The 21,246-nt window shown below is 34.9% G+C and overlaps 1 protein-coding gene across 1 annotated transcript in view; it reads left to right on the forward strand.

Moving 5' to 3' along the window:
• SORCS3 (sortilin related VPS10 domain containing receptor 3) overlaps positions 1 to 21,246 on the forward strand; it is a 694,559-nt gene that overhangs the window by 385,845 nt on the left and 287,468 nt on the right.

The raw sequence follows: 21,246 nt of genomic DNA on the forward strand, positions 1-21,246 counted from the left end.
GTTGCTGATGTTGTTTAGATGACTAAGAACTAAAACTGGAAGAGTACTTAGAATTAATTTAGTCTAAATATATACTGATTGAGAGTCTACTGTGAATGTGCAGAATCTTCATAGGTTAATATTCTGGGGATGAATATTGGATTAACATGGAAACTGAAGTTTATTTTTGAAACTACATTTCAATATAATTATTTTCTTTTTGTACTACTATAAACATAATTGTGACTTTAAACATATTATTGTGATAAAAGAGTCTATAGATTTCATTGCCAAAAGAATCTATGATGAAAATGGTCATACCTATTGTGGGAAAAAAGTGGAGAAAAAAAAGACATTTACATATTTAAAAGGAATAGCATGTTGTACATAATAGGTTTAAAGTTGTATGTGTAGTCATTTTTTTATTATAATGTTATGGAAATACTTGTTTTATTCTAAATTAAATATAAAATAAATAAATGTGGGGGAAAATAATTCCTGAGATAGGGAATTAGTTTTATATTTTCTGATTGAGATATAAAAAAACCCTTTTGTTGGTAGTTTTTGTTTTCATGTCATTTAAACATTCCCTCTGTATCCTTCCTTCTTTTCCCATTCCCTTATTTAAAAAAATCAATAGAAAGAGGAAAAAAGAGGAAAATAATCAGCAAAACTTATCAATGTATAGGGAAAAAAGTTTACATTCAGATTATGTTTCATATTAGTAGATTCACTACTTTCCTATACTCCTTGCCCCTACCTACCATCATACATATATACCTCTGTAAAGGAGTTGGGTAAAGTCTCTTCTCTTGAAACATGAAACTTTGAAGATAAGCTTTTATTCTTTGTGATTTTGCAACATTAATTTTTCTATTATTTTATGGTTGATATTTTTCTTCTTTCATTTACATAATCATAGTTATTGTATGTATTATTTTCTTGTGTATTTTTAATTTCCCCTTTCATTTATTCAAATAAGTCTTTTCATGCTTCTCCAGATTTGACATATTATTTTATTATAGTAAAATAATATTCTATTACAATCACATATGACAGTTTGTTTAGCCATACATTGGAATGAAAACTGCTATAGATGGAAAACTGCTTTGTTTCAGTTTTTCACTAGTACAAAAAGTACTGCTGTAATTATTTTATGCAAATAGAACGTTTCTTTTTATTCATGATGCATATATTTGTGTATTTATTCTCAGTGTCTAATGTCTAATGGATCATAGGATAGGAAATTTTACCCATTTTGCATTATTACAAGTTGTTTTCTATAATGGTTGTATTAATTGCCAAGTTCACTAACAATGCACCAATCTTTCCACAACAATTCAAACATCAACCAATTCCATCTTTTTCTGACTATCATCTTTCAACCATCTTTTACAGATTTAGCTCAGTGACTGCTTCTTGTTTAAAATCTTTCAGATTATTCAAATCCACAAAATTAAATCTATTCAAATTTCTTTCTTTGAACTCCTCCATTCCCTAGAGTCTATACCAATCACAATTTATAATTATAAATTCCCCAACATTGCTTTCAAATTATTTTACATATTCTAGTTTTCACTCACCAATGTAATTCAATTCAATAAACATTTATTATGTGCAAGTCACTTTCTCAAGTATTGGGAAAACATTGAAGAAAATGAAAAATAGTTCTCTTCAAGGAACTTATGTCCTATTTGGAGATAAACAAATATAAGACAACTTGAGGTTAGCACATGTGGTGGGCAAAGATAATGTCTGCCTCTTCTCTTACATGGACTTCAGGAACCCAGTTCTGACCTATCCAGGGGCCTAGAAGAATTCCATTATCCTTTTTGGAAGATGGTCAGTATTTATTCCTATGCCCTCTATATTTCTTCATGTATCTAGCACAGTATCACATGCTGGATTTTGTTTTATATATAATAGGGGTCTTGGTTACCATAGAAACTCTCCCTCTTCCCCTGCACTATACCTTGGCTGTGGTTCAGACTGTCATGAAATTCTCATTTACTTTCAGTGGATGAAGATTTTAAGGTACTTTAAATACAAGGACACAAGGATTCTTAGAAATCAAGGCAGTAAAGAGACCTTTTGCTCCTCTGATGACCCAGAAATTGTGCCTGTATTCTTCACCAGTATGGTCATAGCTGTATTTATGGAGGAAAACCACCCTAGATCTTTCTTGAACCCAAATTATAAAAAAGGGTCATATTTGTACTTGTTAGCTCATTGGATGTCCAAAGTATAACATTCTGATGATATATCTTATAACATAATATCATACAAGTACAGAATGCATAACACACTACCCATGGAATTTAAAGAAGATCTGATCTCTCTTCTTAAGGTATATAGGTAAAACACTTTGCAAACTTAGTGATATATAAATGTTAGACTCATTTTGATTATTATTGAGGGCCAAAGTAAAATTTCAATTATCTATAACTGAGCCTTCTCTCCCTCCAAGCCCTGTATAGTCCCCTTCCCTTCTCTGTCTCTGTCTGTCTCTTTATTTTTCCTCTCTGTCTCTGTCTCTCAATCTCTTCTCCCTTCCTCCCTGTATTTCTATATATCTCTTTGTCTTCTGTCACTGTCTCCATCTGTCTTTCTTCTCTTCTTTTCTCTTTTCATGATTTCCCCCCATTTTGGTCCTTACCTCTTCTTTTGTTTTTGTCTGTCTTTCTCCTCTTCCTCCTTTTTCTTTCCTTCCTTCCATTCTCTCCCTGAATAGCTACAACATATCTCTCATTGGACATTCATTCCTCATGGCTGTGTATTTTAATTATTTGTACACTAACTTTGCCAATTATTTACTTACTCTTAAGGTCCTCTTAGAAATCCTTTGCCGGGGATCTGTATGTGCCAAAATGTTTGTGGCAGCCCTTTTTGTAGTGGCTAGAAACTGGAAAATGAATGGATGCTCATCAATTGGAGAATGGTTGGGTAAATTATGGTATATGAATGTTATGGAATATTATTGTTCTGTAAGAAATGACCAGCAGGATGAATACAGAGAGGCTTGGAGAGACTTACATCAACTGATGCTAAGTGAAAAGAGCAGAACCAGGAGATCATTATACACTTCAACAATGATACTGTATGAGGATGTATTCTGATGGAAATGGATATCTTCGACAGAGAGATCTAATCCAGTTCCAAATGATCAGTGATGGACAGAATCAGCTACACCCAGAGAAGGAACACTGGGAAATAAGAGTAAACTGTTTGCAATTTTTGTTTTTCTTTCCAGGTTATTTTTACCTTACGAATCCAATTCTTCCTTTGCAACAACAACAACAACAAAATTCGGTTCTGCACATATATATTGTATCTAGGATATACTATAACATTTAATATGTATGAGAATGCCTGCTATCTAGGGGAGGGGGTGGAGGGAAGGAGGGGAAAATTTGGAACAGAAGGGAGTACAAGGGATAATGTTGTAAAAAATTACCTATGCATATGTACTGTCAAAAAATGTCATAATTATAAAATTAATTAAAAAAAAAAAAGAAATCCTTTTCCCCTTAAAAATCCAACTCAAACATTCCCTTTAGCAATAAGCTTTTCTTGATCTCCCCCCTCCCAATTTCGACTCCCCCTTCAATAACCTTATATTTATTTTCCATATATTTTGCATATACTTGTACAGGTAATGCACATGCTATCTTTCCCAACTGAATGTAAGCTGCTTGGGATCAAGTACTGCTTCATTTTTATTTTTGTGTTCCCAGAATCCAACAATATTGCTTGACACAGTAGGTTCTTAGTAAATTATTGTTGATTAATTGTATTATTACTCTCCTGAGGCAGAAATTGTTTTACTCTTCTTTATATTTTCCTGGCTATTCCAGTGCCCTGAACCTACTAGATATTCATTAAATACTTATTGTCTCAAACATCTACCCACTGGCAATATCCTAAATAAACATACCCAAAGGCAAATAGAGCCTAAGGAAAGATCTAAATCAAGCAGGTACTTCTCAATATGCAACTCATCCAGTGAAAATATCTGGAAACAGAAAGGGCACATGGTTTCTACAAATTCTCATGTAGGGTAAAGAATTATATTGGAATCCCTGCCTGATTCCAACAAACCAAGCAAAAAGTAAAATTAAAGAAGGCAGATAAGCGGTTGATTTGTTTTCATCCTAGTTTTTACCCCTTCCTCTTTTATAACTGTGTGTAAACACTGGCTGAAAATAGAAGCACATATGTAGATATGTTTTATCTCCAAATTCCTGTCTCCTGCTGGCTACTGTTATAGGAATTGCTTGGCTTAGTACAGTAGATTCCTCCATAGAGCCTGCCAGAAGGAAGAAGACTGATGTTTCCTAATGTTTGTTCGAGGGAGATGGTCTGTGTTGCAGGGACCACCTTTCTAAGTTAGGAAAACAGAGGATGGCACCCATACTTCCTCTTCTGGCTTTGATGGGTGCCTTACTCCAACAGTATGAGTTTATACTTCAGGTTTTATGCGGATAGCTGTCTGACTTGGAACATTGTATCGCACCATCTTGGCAATTGTGAGTTTGCACCATTTTAGCTGATGCCAGTAGCAAAAAAAGATTGTAGTTGAAACTTCATTTCCATAAATTATGTCACAGGAGAGAAATGCTGAGCTGCAAACTTAGTTGGAATTTTATCATGAGTCTAGATATGGAGTATGGAAGGAATCAGGCCAGTGCTCCCTTTTTGAGAAATACATGGCAAAGAAATCCAGAATTACTAATAGGATTCTGATCTTTGAGAAGAGATGAAGATGAGAATTGCATTTCTCCCCCACCTCTACCTTGAAATGTCCCAGGAATCCAAATAGAGAAGAGAAGGCTCTGGGCCAACTTTCCTTCAGATGGAGGTTCTCAAAAGTAGAAAATTCTAATAGAAAGGTCCCTGGCAAGCATCCTCTGTATTCAGAATTCAGTGTTTTCCCACTCTAAAAAGAAGAAAACAGCATGGTCTCCTTTCTCCCTTCATCTAGACCCTGTTCTGGTGGTGTGTCTTATTATCTCTTCTGGAAATTTCTGTGAGGGCTTGGGACATTTAAAAAATGTTCAAGGGATAAAATTTCTGGGTAATGTAACCATTTTATTAACAATGACAGATTTTAATAAAAGGATGGCCATTTGGCCATCTCTCTGATAGATTAAAGAAAATCACGGTGTGACAAATTAATGTTCCTGAGGGTGGCAATCAAGTCTGGTCGGTGGACTTCACAAAGAGAAGTGAGCTTATTCCATTGAGGGTCAAACAGTGACCACATGTCACTTTTGGACATAGACTATACATATACCTAAAAAACCTGCCATCTTGGGCAATCTAGACAAAGAATCTATATCCCTCACTCAAGCTAGAGCTAGTTGGGTAGGGTAGCAACACTCAGAATGAGGAGATTGTTTATCCTATCTGTCCTTGAGACAGTGGACAAGGAAATAGGACAGAGAAAAAAAAAAACATTTGAATCTTCTCAATTTTAATAATTGGCTATGAGAGAGAATTAATCATTTCTCTCAGCCTCTATATTGAGCTTCCTATTTAGAGTGCCTGCTCTCTCCATTCCATCCTCCACTCAGTTGACAAACTTATCTTCTTAAAGCATAGCTCTTATTATCTTTCCTGCTCAAAAAAATTTCAGTGACTTCTCCCTTATCCCTACAATGAAGCACCACATCTTACTTTGACATTTAAGACTTTTTATGATTTGTATTTCTTCAACCATTGCAGTTTAATTTCATTCTATTCTTATTTATGCACTTCATTTTAGCCTCTCTACAAAGCATCCAGCATCCTATGTCCCTTCTCTTATTTCCTCCATGCTTTTGAAATGTACTCCCTCCCCTTCACATTTCTAAATCCTTGTCTTCCTTCAAGGCTCAACACTAATGCCATCTTCTCAATGAAGCCTTCCTCTCAGTTGTCAGTATTCTCCCCTTTTTCAGATTTCCAATCTTATTTCTGTAAATTGTACCATCAATAGAATCCATCTTTCTATTAGACTCTGAGTTCCCTGAAGCAGGATTTGGTTTTGTTTCATTTCACTTTGCCTTTCTTTGTGCCTCCAGCTCTAAGTACCTGCTACTTAATTAGCTATTTAATAAATACTTGTTGACTGACTGATTTGAGATTCCTAAATCAGAAAATGTAGGTTCTCATCCCTTTACTCTTATTATTGGTGTGACTTTGGCCAAGTCCTTTATTACTGAGCTTGGGTTTCATATAGAAAATAATTAGTTGATATAATTTCTTAGGTTCCTTCTAAAAAATAATTAGTTGATATAATTTCTTAGGTTCCTTTCAGCAGAGAGTTGCCACAATTCTATAAGCATTCATCCATCACTAGTAATATCAGTCCACCTGAACTGAATGAATCATATATGCAGACATCTCAGGAATGAATCAGGTCTTCATTTTCAGCTGTTTGACATCCAAACAAGATAGTAACTTTCATCATCTGTCTGTCTATCTATCTATCATAAGATTAGCTTGTATTCAGTTATTTTTGCATGAAAAAGTCCCCAAAATGTGTGTATTAGGATAAAAAAGGGACAAAAATCTCTATTGATGTCATAAAGCAATCCAAAGCTCTGTGAATTGAGGCATTTCTAGTGGGAACATTTATTATATAACTTCATGTCTTCAGTGATCACAGAGGACCAAGTGTGTAGAAGCGAGAGAGAGGCTTTAATGTTTAATGATTAGAGTTGTACAAGGATGGAAAGAGTTCCTTTGGTTAGTTAGGACTTTCTGTTTATTAGAAGTATTGCTATGAAGATTCAATAAATGATTACTTGTTGAGCCTGCTATATGTTTCTGGTAGGGAACAGAGTAGATGATCTACGAAGTTCCTTTTATACAGCATAACTTAAAAGAGAGACAATAACAACACATGGAGAGCTTGCTGGCCTTGAAGTCAAGGATCAAATCCTGCTTCAGATATGCACTAGCTATGTAATCACAGACAAATTAACTTCTAAAATAATTAAATGTATGAATCCAATCATTTATTATTTTCTATGTGCTAGGCACTGTGCTGGTTTTGGGGACAACAGGACAAAAACAAAATAGTTCCTGTCCTCAAAAAGCTTACATTTTCTAAGGTGGGGGTGGTGAGTGGAGCATCAATTATAATTGAATATTTATTTAAAAAATAAATAAAATAATTTTTATTATTTATTAAGTGGGATATTAACAATTAAGATCATCAGAAAAGAACTGCTAAGGGAAGTGGTATCTGATCTTTGAAAGGTATTAGAGCTTCAGAAACTTGGAAATGAGGAGAAAGATTATTTCAGGCATGGGAGACATATCACCATTACAAAAGCAGGGAGAAGAGAAATGGAATAACACATAAAAGGGGAAAAAGCCATTTGTTACATGGGATGAATGGTATGTAATAAGTCTATAAAGAGTAAGTTGGAAATAGAGAGTGAAAGGTTTTAAATGTCAAAGGAATTTGTAGTTGATTCTAGAAGCAAAAGAGATTCTCTGATATTTTTGGAGCAGAAGTATAAAATGGTCAAATGTGGGCTTTGGGGATATATGTAATTTATTGGAGACCAAGGAGGCTGTATGCTGGGAGATCAATTAAGAAGCTTCTTCAATGGTCCAGGTGCATTATGGGAATGGCCATGTGCTGAGAAAGAAGGGATATTAATGAGAAAGATACTGTGGAGATCCAATACATAAGATTTATAAAGTGATAGAACCTGGGGGATGAGAGATTCCCTCAATGAACTTGAAGTCTCCAATAGTTATCTTAGAATCTTGAAGATATCAGAGTGTTCTACAGAAATAATAATTTTCATTTTTGTTATTTTACTGCCTCACTTTAACAATAACTAATACTAATAACAATAATTAACAATAATAAAAACAATAACAATACTACTAATAAAATAGCTAGCAATTATATATTATCTACTATGTACCTTCTATCTACTTAGTGCCTTGTACTAAATGCTTTGCCAAAATTATCTCATTTGATTCTCACAGTCCTTGGAGGTATGTACTATTATAGTCTCTACAATTAAAGAAATGAAAGAAATTAAATGATTTGCCCAGTGTCACACAACTAGTAAGAAGCCTTCCTGACTTCAGGTCCTGTGTCCATGCCTTGCTCTTGGCTGCTTCTGTGTCACATATGCCTTTGTTGAGAAACGAAGGAGGAAGAAGGAGTACATTGCAAGTATGACAGATAGCTTTGCTCAATTAGCTTTGCTAGTTTGGGGGATGGGAGATGTTATGAAAGATATAGTCAATAGATAGTAATATGTTTTGGATACCATTGATTAGACTCAGGTTGTTGTCCTAGGCAATGGTTGATCTAATTAGAGGAATGATCTGTTTAACTGTATTTAGTAATGAGAGCATTAGATGCATACTTCATCTACGTGTAATTAAGCTTATTATGTAAAATTTATACCGTGCATTATATGCAAAATTTATTACTGTGCATCATATACAAAATTTATAATGCCATTAAAATCCCTTTCCCCTTTATTATTTTATTTGATATTCACAACACTTCTGGGAAATGGATAGGAATTCCAAGCCCTATTTTACAGGTAAGAAAACTAATATTTCTTTCACAAGATGGCATCAGAGCTAAAACTAAAACATCTCAACTTCTAGTCTACTGCTTTCTTGCCATTTTTTTTCCCAGACAGTATAGTGGAATACTGAACTTAAAAGTCAAAAAACCAAGTTCGAATCATGTCTCAGACAGTACTTGTTGTGTAGCCTTGGGCAAACCCATTTAGTTCCCTCAACTGAAAAATAGGAATAAAAACATCTATCTCCCAGGGTTGTTATAAGGATAATTATGTTTCAATATAATTATTCCTTTCTTTGTATATAATATATTATATACACATCTATATACATAACGTAATGTGCTATATATCACATAATTAGACTATGAACATATGTGTATATATCACTTATATTGCTCTACAAGTCTTTTACATTATATAAATGTTTTAATGTGGCCTGTTCTCCTCAGGGTAAATGACAAACACCTTATAAAACTTTACTTTCCCTTACGGCTATTAAAAAAGTATTTGAAGATGAATGAGGCGATGTGACTTTGAATGTTTTGGGCTAAATGACCTTATTAAACAAGGGATTTTTGGAATTCTGTTTGTGTGTTGTGGACCCCTTTGGCAGTCTGGTGAAAACTATTGATCAGAATAATGTTTTTAAATAATTAAAATCAATGTTAAAGGTCAATGAAAGGTTAGCAAAAATAAACATGTCATATTTACTCCCTCCCAAATTTGCAGAACCTCTTAAATCTATCAAAAGATCCTGTGGGAGTCTGTGGGCTTCAGTTTAAGAATCTCTATTGTTGAAAGAAATTGGGTATTATCCCATTACAAGAGATGGCTGAATAGGATATGTTTCTTGAGAATAGGGACTGCTTTATTTTTGTCTTTGTATTATCATCATTTATCACATTGCCTTTCAAAGGATACTCAATATATGTTTATAGATTAATTGATAGAGTGATTGGGTGCTTTGGGCAACTGGTGCTGTAGGAAAGGCCTTAATTTTTCAAATTCAAAGCAACATGGTACATTGAAAAGAGTTCAGGAAGTTTGTGGCTACTACATGAGCACTAATCACTTAGTTGATTAAGGCCTAAATTTCCTAATCTGTAAAATGAAGGGATAAAACTTAATGGCCTGTGAGATTTCTTCCAGCTTCAAATGGATTGTTTTGTGATATTAGCCCTTTGTGTTTAGGTATCTTTGGGCTACAATAAGGTACAGACATGGCTCAATGGTCTTCAGACTATGGAGCTAGAAGGAAACTTTTTGATTCATTTTATAGCTGAATTAACTGATACTTAGAGAGGAAAAGTGAATTTCCTGAGATCTATCAGTTAAGAACTGGCAGAGTGGTGTTCAAATAGCTAATATCTGAGCCAGGTCCAACATCCCGCCATCCATTGTGATTGTCCAGTCCTTTCAGACAAGTTGACTCTTCCTGAGGATTTGGGTTTGGATAGGGATTTGGGTTTTTAAACAGAGATATTGGAGTGGTTTGCCATTACCTTCTCCAGCTCATTTTACAGATGAGTAAACTGAGCCAAACAGGGTTACCCAGTTAGTAAATATCTGAGGCTGAATTTGAACTCAGGAAGATGGGTCTTCCTGACTTTGTGCTCCATGCACCGTTCCCCCCCCCCTCCCCACCATGCATTGATAACCACCCAAAGTTCATTTTAAAAATAAAAAAGAGAATAATGTTGGGTCTTTCAGTTTGGATTGGCTGGACAGTCTGATGCTTACTTCTTTAGTTAATGCACAAAGTGGGTTATTTTTGTATTTAGAAAGGAAAGTCTAATTATGTGAGTAATAAATGAATTTTCTTTTCCATGACTAGCATCCAGCTATTTCTGCACATTTTTTTTGCTGAGGTTGTACTTCCTCATATTTAATTGTACTCTAGGGTTGGCAGCTGGACAAGGAAAATTCTGGGTGGATTCAGCCTGCTTCTCTGGACTGTCAAGGCTAGGTTCCTTTGGCTGGCACAGAAGTTGGTTCCTCAGTGCTTATACAAGTGATTACAAAGTAGTTCTCTGATGAGGATAAAGTTTCTCTTCTTTTATGGATTCTTGTAAAACTCCCTTCACTATTTAGTTTTATGACTTCATCAAGATGTCAACCATTTTGGTTTGTGTCCATTTGAAGTTGTGGAGATTCTCTGAATGCTAGAGCTCCATCTTGTGTCTTAGGACATTTTCTTTGCCTGTCCCTCATACCTGGAATTCTCTCCCTCCTCTCTTCTACCTACTGACCTGCTTGGCTTCCTTTTAAGTCCCAATTTTTATCCCTTTGTTGGTAGCTTTCTGCAGCCTGTTTTAATTCTATTGCCTTTCCTCTATTAATTATTTCCCATGTATCCTGTATAAAGCTAACTTTGTATATATTTATTTGTATGTTATTCTCCCCAGTGATTAATTGTAATTTCCTTGAGGGCAGGCACTGATCTTCACCCCTTTTTGTGTCTTCAGCACTTAGCACAGTGCCTGATATACAATAGGCATTTAATAAATGTTTAATGATTCATTCATTGATAAAGTTTTAGTGAATCATGAAGATTATCTAGTCCAACATTCCCAATAGTGTTCCATGAAACCATTAGATTCCATATAATACTTGTAAGAAAACTTTGGTGCTATCAGTATTTTCCCCTAAATTATTTATAAGCAATTCAATATTTTTTTAAAATATTGAGTAATAATTCAATATTCCTCTAAAATATTGAATGTCAGGATGAAGGAAGAATAATGTACCAGTGAAACCACTGGTTTCAAAACCAAAGAAGCTCCAGGTGAATCTTGGTTTCAGTAAGTCATGGGTTCTTTATCTTTAACAATTAGGATATGAATATGGTGAAATACTGCTATGCCCTAGGAAATGATTGAATAGGAGAAAGTTGGAGAAACTTTGAAAGAGTTACATGTATTGTTGCAGATGTGAAATAAATCTGAGGCAGCATGTACAATAGTCAAAGTGGTATAAAGAAGAGGAATCAAATGCAGGCCAACCTCTTGCAGCTCACAAAACTCTTGAGTATACCTAGAAGAAGATAAAAATGGAATTGAGAAATATTTAACAAAGTAAATAAAATATAATAAAGATAATATTTCAGGTATTTTAAGTCAATATTTGGTAGAAGAGATCTGCTTCTATTTAATTCCGCTGATTTAAAGTAAAAAAAATGATTAAAAACATCATAATTCATATAGATATTGACTAACCAGAGCATTGATGATCAGACAGATTTCTCTTTATTGTAGAGAGGTCGTGAGGTATGGGTACAGAATACTGTTATGTTGTCAGGTAGAGTTTTTGAATTATTTTGTTTTGCTGCTTCTCTTTCTTGTGGAAGTGAAAATCCTTTCTAAAGTGAAGGTATATTATGAATTGACAGTAATATAAAAAAATCTCCAAGGCACCAATGAAATGTTTTAAAAAATAAAATTAATGTTTTTGATGAGATGTTCTCTAAGAACTCCTCTAACTAAAATACTTCTTATATGTATTCAATTAAAATTTTTAAAAAATAGCTTTCATTCTTCCACTTTGATCCCTGTTTTTCTTTTCTCTACCCTTATTTTAACATAGGGATAATTTACAACTCCTATGATCCATTTATTGATTACACTATTATTGATTACAGCCAAGTATTTTAAGCCCCCAAATGATCCTAGGCTAACATAATTTTAGAAATGCTGAACTATTCCAATTCGTTCATTTTAAGATGAAAAAAAAAAAGCTCTCATCTATAATATAGTTAAGTGGCTTTTCCAAGGTCACATAGTGAAATTGGCTTAAAATCAATGGGAAAGCTGAAAATGCAGGTCCATGACTCTGAGCACTAGTTACTCTTTTAACACTAGTTGGGTGCCACATACCATCCCTGATAGGCCTAAGTTGAAAGCATTTTCAATTCTTCCTTTTTGAGACTGTCTGTGTGGTGTTCTGTTCAAGGTAGTGTTCATATCCCCATGTTAGTACATTCATACAATGGATGCTAGGACTAGGGCTGTTCAAGGACACTTACCTCAATTCACTTTTAAATTTTTTAAAGAGGTGAAATCATTGCCATGATTAAATATAGATCAGGGCATACCTTTTCAAGTGAATTCTTTTGTAGGAGGGGGAGTGTGAGAAGCTCCACTTTCCTTGCAGGCAGTAGCACTATTTTTTAAATTGTTTTGATGAATTAATCTTAATAAAAAGCATAGAAAAAAGCTAGGTTCTCTCCATTTCATTTGAAAATTGTCATAAGAGGATCTTGGGGGTAAAAAGGGATCTAGGAGGTGCTTAAAGTGGAATAGGAGAGGACAAAATGAGACATAAGGAGAGGAGAGGAGGATTTTTAAAACCAGAGAAATTCCAAATTGGGAAATTGATAGAAGACTGGACTTAAGGGAGAAGGGAAGGAAAGTAGGTGTGACCAGCAAGACTCCTTCCAGCTATTTGATTCTATCATTATAATAGGTCCTAAGGATACAAAGTAGAAGATAGGCTAGGTTTTCTATTCTTTTTAATAAGAGATACTCCTAAAAATAATGTAAAAATTATTAGACTGAAAGGAAAGGTGGCAAGAGATAAAGAATGTAGAGCCAGAAGAATGAAACTGGGTAAATAATGGAATTTTAATTGCATTTTGTGAATTCTTCATTTTTCTATTACCTCAGAGAAGTGCTCTTCGAAAATGAAACAAAACAATCTTGATAAGAGTTTAAATAATTGTGAAGATGGATCGGAAATACAAATGCCACTCATGATTCTCATGCATTTCTTTCTGGCAATTTGTTATTTGTTTGTTTATTTAATTATTTAAAATTTCAGAAATTAATTTTTTTTAATTTTTAAAATAAAAAATTGTTTTCTGGCAAGATGTGATAGTATCATTGCTAATATACCTTCACAGCAGATATGGGAAAAAGAACAGGCGTGAATGTGTCACAGACAGCCTCAACTGCTATATAATCATAAACAACAGGGAGACACATAGATGCTTTGCAAAATAGACAGGAATAAGGGAACAGGGCCATAGGTCCTCCTACCCGCTCTGCAATCACTGGAGATATGTATGATCATAAGGGATAGGGATGAGCTAAGCATGGCCCATTAGAGGTATAGCTATAATAGCTTTTCTTACCACCTCTCTTAGGGAGGGCAATTATAAGATAGCCTTTAAAGGAAGCCCAGCAAGGACCTGGGGCCAGGGAGCTTGTGCATGAAACAGATGCTTCCCACTGGTATGTCTATATTGTCATTTTGCAGTGTGACAGCAATCTGTTAGTTGACTTTTGAATCCTTTTGTATGAATTTCTTTTATTTTTCTGTGTCTATGTTCTTGTGCTATGGCATAGTTCCTATCATGTGTGACAGCTCTGAGGTATGCAATATAAACATTATTCCCATTTTGAACAGATTGGGAAACTAAGGATTTGAAAGGCTTGTACATGCCATGATCATATAGCTAAAGAGTTTCCTTGATCAATGTGTGATTCTCCTCCCCTCTTTTCTCTTCTTCTCTTTCTCTCTCTTTCCGATGTGTCTGTCTGTTTCTATCTCAGTTTCTGATTTCTCCTCTATGCACCTCTTCACTAATCTTTGGCCTCTTACCCTGGCTCTGCTCCAAGCCTGGAATATGCTCCCATTTAATCTCTGCCTCCAAGAATCTCTTCTTTCCCCACAACAAATTGACTTGTGTTAATTTTGTTTATCTTGTTTATGATTAATTTATGTGTGAACTACTTTATTATCTCCCCCAACATAATGTAACTGTCTTTTTATAGGGGCTATTATATTTTTTGTCTGTGTATTCCCAGTGTTTAGCTCAATGCCTGGCACACAGTAGATATTTAATACATACTATCTTATAGGTATTCACATCATGTATCCTATGAAGCTATTTGGCTAAAAGTGTATTTGGTGTTTGTCTGTAGGCAAAATAAAGGCCTCAGGGACCAATTTCAATTTTAACTTGAATAAGCTTTTATAACATTTCCTACCACAGAGGATGGTGTTGTGTGCTGAGAGAGACTCAAAGGTTTACCTGAACCTTTTCTTTGACCTGATAGCACTCACAGACTCATAGGGACTACACTACATTCACAAATAAAACTCCTGCACTAAGAATATCCAAGACACAAACCAAATGCTCCACAGGAATTGAAGGATTATTCTAGACAGAATCAATCAGGGAAAGCTTCTTGTAGGAGGTAATATTTGAATAGGGATTTAAAAGCTTTCTGTAGGTATTTACTGAAAGGAGGGGCTGATCATCTTAAAATGAGTATTATCTTATCAAAAGAGGTTGGGTATGAAAATTATTATTCACCTCATATTAATAATAACCTACATTTATGGAAGATTTTATGGTTTGTAAAGCACTTCCCCCCCCCCAAAAAAAAAAAACAATTTTGAGAATTTTAATGATTTGTGTGTCTATGACCATATATATACCTAAAAAGAAATTGTACCAGGATTTGAACTTTGATCTCCTAACTGGAATCCATTAACTACATGGTCTCTCACTTACTAGATTTTCATATTTTCTGAGGCTTCTCCTGAAGTACACAGAAGGAGCTTAAATAAAGTTAGAATGCTGCATTTCCTCTAATTTACAGAGAGGATTAACAATGGAGAATAAAGGATTTAAATCTATAACACACATATGCAGGTCCAGGAAGCCCAGGCCAAAGAGCAGGCCTGGAAGAATCTATGCTTCCATGTTTTTTGGGTGAATTTGAGCTATTACCATTCCAACTGTTTTTACATCAATGGAACCCAGAAGGTTCAGCTGCAAATCAGTATTCTTTCAAATGTGAACTGGATTAAATAATCCAGTTGATCAAATTATATGCTTACTTCATGAGATATCAAGGTTTTGCTCTTCTAGGAAGATATCATTAGGAAATTAATTTAGTAGATCAATAAGGAAAAACACATATATACTCTCATTTTCTGATGATTCATTTAGAGCTATATATCTATATTTGCTGCTGAGTGAGTTCCTATTAGAAGATGGAAGATTCAGCCACACAGTGGAAGGTTTGAAAGAGATGAGGGGATTAAACTGTACTTTGTTCTTCTGTCCAGGAAAGTCATACCTTCCTGGACATCATCCAGAGAGATTATTATGTGTATACACAGCTGGGGAAATGAGCTATTTTCTCAGTTCCCAGCCTGACACATATATCTAAGTAATCACAATTGCATTGTAATATTTTGGCTGATCATAAATAAAATGACTGATACAAAGGCCTTATGAACTAATAGATTGGCTATCTAGGGTATGATATCTTGAGATGTGCCCTATGAAACAATAGGATCTTATTCTCTCATGTTGTCCTGTTTGATTTCAATTTCCCGTATCAAAAAACTGAGATATTCATACTTTGGCCATTACCTCATTTAACAAGTGTTTATAGAGCACTAGAACATTGGGCTAAGTGCTCCAGGGTTGTTGAAATATATAATCTAGGATCCCTATTCTCAAGAATCTTAGGGGATAGCTGTGGAAGCAAGAGTAGTATTCATGAAGAATTAAATAATGATATCATGCACAATGCTTTTTTAATGACCTGTACACTTCTTGAAGGTACAGCCTGAAGCAATCATTGTTCTTCTGATGATGCTATTTGTCTGTGAATCACAAATTATCACATTTTCTCCAAAAATGAAATTACAAATTAACCAAAGGACAAAGGAGAAGCACCTGGGAGAAGGGGAGTAAATGGACTACAGAATTAGATACTGAAAAAAATAAAAAAATGAATCCAGATACACTATTTGGGGAAAAAAAAAGCCATCATGTCATTTAGGAGGGCATGGGATAATCAATGGATCACTCACATATTCCATTTATATTCATATTTATATTGAAATGACTTGAGGAAAGCTGCCAGCCTCTAGGATAGGCCTTTCGGTCAGGTTATAGACAGCAGTCATATAGGATAAGAGGAGTTATAGCTTATATTTCTATAGTGCTTTCAGATTTGCCAAGCCAGGCAGCTAGATGGTGCAGTGGATAGAGCACCAACCCTGAAGTCAGGAGGGCCTGAGTTCAAATCTGGTCTCAGACACTTAGCACTTCCTAGCTGTGTGACCCTGGGCAAGTCACTTAACCCCAAATGCCTCAGGGAAAAAAAAAAAAAAAGATTTGCCAAGCCATTTACATGCATTTGGATATCTCAAAACCTCACTGTGAAGCAATTGTTACTTTCTTACAGCCAAGGTTGAGAGTAGGGAATGTCTGACAGATAAGTGAATTATCATTGTTAGTTTATTAAGTGCAAGATATGTAGGATAGTCCACAAATTGCAATAAAGCCAAATCTGATAGAACCAATGAAGCCAGCTTTCAGGTAGATTGCCAGATTTGACCACTTGAGCCATGAGCTTGACTGTGGACATCACAATCTTAGCCAGTTTATTAAAGTAACAATAATGGAGAGAACAAAAGCCAAATAAATTCATATTGTCCCACTCTATCTTTGCTTTCTCTATCATGTATAAGGATACCATTCCATATATTTATCTCTGTTCCATGTTTCATTCTTCTATTTCATCCCTCAAAACTTTTAGCTTGATCTCTAATACAATGTAAAAACTGACACTACCCCAATATTCATTAAGATTACTACAATATGCTTTATGTCATTTCTGTCTCCTCCTCCATTATGCCCCCTTTTTAAATCTTAAATTTTGATATTTATTAAGTTTTTTAATTGATAAGCTTTATATTCTCCTCTCCCACTGCAACAACAGCAACAATAGTAATAGCAACAACAACAATATCAAACATTAACAATAATGCCCTTGTAGCAAAAACAAATAGTAAAGTAGTAAAACAAATTCTCACTTTGGTCAAGTCCAAAACTTTGTGTCTCATTTTGCATAATTTTCTGTCAGGAGGTGAATGTTATTCTTTATTTCTGGTCCTCTGGAATCATAGTGCTCCTTGCACTTATAAATGTTCTTAAGTTTTTCAAGGTATTTTTTTTAAACACTGCTCTTATGTATAAATTGTTCTCCTGGTTTTGCTCACTTCATCATTGCTCACAACATTATTTTCTGACTGTCTTTCCCAGTTTCTCTAGGGATTGAATCCTGGTTATTAGGATTAGAGAGGACTAGCTTGATAAAAGAAGGGGAAAGCAGCTTTGGAAAAGGGATTTTAATTAAAAAGAATAATAGCTACTGCTAAGAAATAAAAGGAGGTTAGAAGAAGTGAATAATTTTTCCTGTCTTTATCAAGTCAGTCCTTCTAATCCTAGGTAAACAGTAATCAATCTGTGCCATGTTGTCACATTTTCTACTAAGGAGGGTAAGGAAAGAATAAGCTACACAAATTCTCATAAAGTCACAAAGTGTATTCTTGAACTTTACATCCTTGAATCTAAGCTGGTTCTTGTCCAGGTATACCTCAGATATACCTGGCTCATTAAACTAGCCTTCAAGCCAATTGAACCCCTTTACCTCCAACATACTGAATCATGCATGCAAAAAATATTACTTACAGTCATGGATAATGGACTCTCTAAAGTTGAACAATCAGTGAAGGCTTTGTAAAATATAGAGGACTGAGTTGAGCCTGCTAAAACAGGTAGAATACAGAAAAGTAGGAAAGGCATTCTTTAACTGGGGTTTGGGATATAAAAAGCAGTGATATGAAATGTTGTACAGAGTAGATGAGGCTCTAAGAGTGCTGGGACAATATTAGAAAATTTTAAATAGTAAAAGGAGTTTGGTCCTATAAGCATTGGTAAAGCTAGGGTTGGAGTCTTGGTCAGGAGAAAGGGTGAAAGTTTGTTACAGAAGTGTTCAGAGGCTTTATTAATGCATGTTGATGTTTAAAAAATAAACACCAGTTCTGAGGTAGCACCAAGATGGCAGGGTAAAGCCAGGAAAATGTTCAAGTTTCTCTAGTTTCCCTCAAAAACCACATGAAACAAAACCTCTGAATAGAGTCTGATAGAATGAAACCATTCTCCTTCTCAAGATTGGAAAAATTTCAGGAAAGGTCAGTCTCACTGGAATGAAAAGGGTGTAGGAAAGCCAGTGAGAGGGTCTTAATCACAACAAATCAGCAATTAAGACCCTCAGTCCTGGTTCAGTAAAGGAGCAAATCAGGAGGGCAGCCTCCAGTCCCAGTTCAGAAAACAGACTTTGGGAAACCAGGCTGTTTCCTGAAAAGAATAGGCAAAGCTACCTCTTACAAATACAAAGGGATCCTGTGCCCAAAACCAAGGCTCAGAGCTGCACAGGAAGCTTGGACAGTACTCCCTTTTCCCCAGGACCAGAACTCAACAATAAAAGTTTAAAAAAGAGAGAGAGAGAGAGAGAGAGAGAGAGAGAGAGAGAGAGAGAGAGAGAGAGAGAGAGAGAGAGAGAGAGAGAGAGAATAGCAAAAGAAAATGAAAGAAAATGAGCAAGAAATAGAAAAGAACCTTGATCATAGAAAGCTACTCTGGTAACAAGCAGACCAAAATATCAACTCAGATGAGGACAAAATGTCCACAGAAGAAATTTCAAAGAGTGATATGAATTGGTCTCAAACCCAAAGAGGCTTCTTGGAAGTGATCATAAAAGACTTTAAAAAGTAAATAAGAGAGATAGAATCAAACATAAGAAAGGAAATGAGAGAGCCAACAACTTGGAAAAGGAAGGGAAAAAAATAGAAGAAAACAACTCCTTAAAAAGAATTGACTTATTGTAAAAAGAGATACAAAAACAAACTGAAGAAAATCACACATTAAAAACTAGAACAGAACAAATGGAAGTTAATGACTCTGTGAGAGAACAAGAATCAGTCAAACAACCTAAAAAAAGAATGAAAAAAATGGAAAAAAATGCCTAAGAACATTGTTGTGAAACTCTGGAACTACAATCTCAAGGAAAAAATACTGCAGGCTTTCAGGCAAAACAACAATTTAAATATAAAGAACCAATAGTTAGGATTAGGCAGGATCTAGCAGCTTCTACAATAAAAGATCAGAGGGTCTGGAATATCATATTCTGAAAGGCAAAGGACCTAAGGTTATTGTTATTTTTTTTTTTTACTATAGATTTTTATTTACAAGACATATTCATGGGTAATTTTTCAGCATTGACTCTTGCAAAACCTCCTGTTCCAACTTTTCCCCTCCTCCCCATCCTCTCCTCTAGAAGGCAGGTAGACCCATACATGATAAATATGTTAATGTATATGTTAAATGAAATATATATTTATACAGCCATCTTGCTGCACAAGAAAAATTGGATTTAGAAATAATATTATATTTACCTTACAAATAACCTGAGAAGGAAGAAAAAATGCAAGCAGACTAAAACAGAAGGAGTGGAAATGCTATGTTGTGGTCCACACTCATTTCCCATAGTTCTTTCGATGGGTGTAGCTGGTTCACTTCATTATTGAATAATTGGAACTGATTTGGCTCATGTCATGGTTGAAGAGAGCCATGAAAGGACCTAAGGTTATAACCAAGAATTAACTACCCAGTGAGACTCAGCATTATCTATCAGGGGAGGCAATGATTTTTCAATGAAGTAAGAGACTTTCAATTATTTCTATTAAAACAAACAAACAAACAACAAAACCAGAACTAAACAGAAATTTTAATGTACAGACACAGGACTCAAGAGAAGTGTCAAAAGGTAAAGGGGGGGAATACATGTTATTTAAAGGTTAAACTGTTTACATCTCTATATGGGAAAATAATATCTATAACTGTTGGCAACTGTATTTGTCGTTAGGGCAGACAGAGGAGGTCATCACATAGACTGAATGCGTGGTTATGGATAGACTCTGATGTGATAACATCAAAGAAAAAGACATTTAGAGTAGGAAAAGGTCTGTATTGAAAAACAGGAAAGGGGAGGTATAATGAGACAATTAATTGAAGAGGCACAACAGATCTATTAAAATTGAGGGAAATGAATATTCCCTGAAGCTTGATTTCATCAATTTTGGTTCTAAGAAGGAATGACTTAATCATTCACTTGGGTATAGACATTTATCTAGCCCTAAAGGAGGAGGAGGAGAAAGAGGAAAGAAATAGGAGGGGCAGAATAGAAGGGAGGGCAGAAACACTAAGGGAAAAAGTAAGAGAAGGGGGAAAGGGGTGATAGGAGATAAGGTAGTGTGTTGTGGGTAACAAACCACAACTAACAGCAGGATGGAAAGAGAACAAAAATATATACAGGGAGAAAATAGAATGGAGGGAAGTATAGAACTAGTAATCATAATTGTGAATGTGAATGGGATGAACTCTCCCAAAAACAAGAAGTGAATAGCACAGTGGATTAAAAAACAGAATTCTACAATGTGTTGTTTACAAAAAACACATTTGACACAGAGAGACACATGAAGAATAAAGGTAAAATGCTGGAACAGAATTTGTTATGCTTCAGCTGAAGTAAAAAAAAAAAAAAAAAAAAGAGCAGGGTAGCAATCTTGATCTCAGATAAAGTAAAAGTAAAAATAGATCGTCTTAAAAAAGATAAGGAAGGAAAATACATCTTGATAAGGAGTACCAAAGTGGTAGCACAGCTAAATTTTTAGAGAAGATTTTAAGCCAGGTAAAGAAGAAATAGACAACAAAAGTATACTAGTGGAAGACCTCAACCTACTCCTCTCAGAATCAGACAAATCTAAACACAAAATAAATAAAAAAGAAACTAGAGAGGCTAGTAGAATACTAGAAAACCTAGATATGATAGATCTCTAGAGAAAA

Source organism: Sminthopsis crassicaudata, chromosome 2 (genome assembly GCF_048593235.1).
Source record: "Sminthopsis crassicaudata isolate SCR6 chromosome 2, ASM4859323v1, whole genome shotgun sequence".
NCBI classification, from domain to species: domain Eukaryota; kingdom Metazoa; phylum Chordata; class Mammalia; order Dasyuromorphia; family Dasyuridae; genus Sminthopsis; species Sminthopsis crassicaudata.